General features: G+C 44.4%; 1 protein-coding gene across 1 annotated transcript in view; it reads left to right on the top strand.

The window, feature by feature from the left end:
- Positions 1–2,336, top strand: part of COQ10B (coenzyme Q10B) — a 15,184-nt gene that overhangs the window by 785 nt on the left and 12,063 nt on the right. The window lies entirely within an intron of this gene.

The following is a 2,336-nucleotide window of genomic DNA, read 5'->3' on the forward strand; positions in this document are numbered from 1 at the left end:
GGAGATGGGAGGGGAGGGGGTGGAGAAGGACGTGGAACGTGAAAAATTCCATGCCTCTACCCCTTAGTTTCTTTTTACTTGTGACAATGTCATTAATGATGCTCGAACATTGAAATGGGTTGTAAACAATACGGAAACGGAGGGAGAAATCACACATCTAGTTGAGCTCCAGGACATTTAGATTCTATGAAGCATTTTTTAAAAAAATGCCAGCTCATCCTTTTTAGACAAATGTTGGTTGACATGGAATTAAAATCATCTTACATCGTTGACTCCTGCTTCTTCAGAAAATAACCTGGAAAAGTAGTTCCAAACAAAACACACCCTATGGTACTTTAGATCTGCTTGGATTACTCTTATAAAATGTTTGGATTGCAAATAAACAAAACTGTCGCTTTTAGGAAGGCAAGTACAATTGCTTTAGTGTCATAATTAAGGCTTAAATTTCAAGATAAATATCTACTGTTTATGATAATGAAGATGGAGGGAGTTTATGAGTTCTTTGCTAGTCACAAGCATTAACATAGTTCTGGCCTATGAATCATTAACAGATTATTATAATTATACTAGAGGCCTGGTGCACGAGATTCGTGCACTGGGGGGGGGGGATCCCTCAGCCAGGCTTGTGCCCTCTCTCATTCCTGGACCCCTTTCGGGGGGATGTCGCCTGCCGGCTTAGGCCATCCCCCCAGCCCTCTCGCAGCCAGGGACCCCTTGCACCTTACTGTCCGCCTGCAGCAGAGGTGGGAGAGGCCGGAGAAGCATGAGCCCGGCTTCTGGCTGAGCAGCGCTCCCCCCTGTGGGAGCGTACTGACCACCAGGGGGCAGCTCCTGTGTTGAGCGTCTGGCCCCTGGTGGTCAGTGTGCATCATAGCAACCAGTCCTTCTGCTGTTTGGTTGATTTGCAAATTAGGCCTTTATTATATAGGATTAATAGATAATATATAGTTATGGTACTATTGTACTTACCTAGTTATTAATAATAGTAAAGGAGCAAAGGGAAGGCCAGACATTATAGGCATGTTCCCTGCAAAACATTAGGAGAAGCGGACCCTTCAAAGGGAAGATAGACATGTCCAGTAAAGTTGGGGTGGCAGGGAAGGTGTTGTCTTTCAATCACACCTGGGAACAGAGGTCTTTGGCCAGAATGGGCGTAGCCACTGCCAGCATGCAGACCTTTGGAGAAATATAATCCCTTGAACAAAGAAGCTTGCTCTTATGTTCTTGGCCCTCTTGGGACTCATGTGACACTGGGCTTGTGCTCCTGCTCCCCTGCATTAGCCCCCACACAGTGGACTAATGGACTGCAGCTAGCCTGATGCTGACTGGACCCAGCTCCAGCATGGAAAGGAAACTGTGGACACTGGCTTTGCTTCTAGCTTTACTGAATCCCCAGCTACACTTCTACAACTGGACTAAGGGATATGGGGCTTTAGAAACCCAGGAACGTAATTCCACGGAGATAAAGCTTTCTACCATATCTCACCCTCCCGTGGGGGCCTCGGGAAATTCTTCCAGTGCCACCCCAAGGACCTCACTCCCACTAGCAGTGGGAGAAGATGAGGCACATTTTTCTCCGGTAACAGTTATATGTAATTACAACAAATATATATTTAATAATTATATTATTATAGAGTATTGTATATACTCTAACATTTGAGATGTAATATGGGAAGATTAATGAGCAAAAAAGCTGTCCTTCATCTGGTCCAGTTTTTATTTCATGGTTTAACCATATATATGATTGTATGTCTCCTCATATTGCAGTTGACACATTATTCTTGATAGTGTATGAAAATAGATGTTCTGTCCAGGGCATTGTTACCATAGTCTGAAAATTGAGTAGGTAAACTCCTATAAGCTTGCTTAAAAAAACAGGTGTTTCGCTTATGATTATAATTGGATTGTGTACGGGTTTCTTTGAGGGACGGAAGGGATGGTATTACATGAACCTACTACCAAACTCAAAACCATATGTAGTTAGAAGTAAGCATCCTATTAACCAGACCCTCAGTTCACCTTTTCAGAAGCAATGATCTTTTTTAAATAAAAGCCTATCTCATAGAAGCTTTTTTTTCTGATATTGATTTATCAGAAAATTAGTATAATTGTGCACAATATCTGCTACATAATTGGTTTTTATAATAGACTAGAGGCCCGGTGCTCAAAAATTTGTGCACTCGGGGGTAGGGGGTCCCTCAGCCCGGCCTGTGCCCTCTCGCAGTCTGGGACCCCTCGGGGGTGACCACTTGCTGGCTTAGGTCTGCTCCCCGGGGGATTGGGCCTAAGATGGCAATCAGACATCCCTCTGGCAGCCCGGCAGCCCTCGGGGGATG

The sequence above is a fragment of the Myotis brandtii genome, unplaced genomic scaffold (assembly GCF_000412655.1).
Source record: "Myotis brandtii unplaced genomic scaffold, ASM41265v1 scaffold412, whole genome shotgun sequence".
NCBI classification, from domain to species: Eukaryota; Metazoa; Chordata; class Mammalia; order Chiroptera; family Vespertilionidae; genus Myotis; species Myotis brandtii.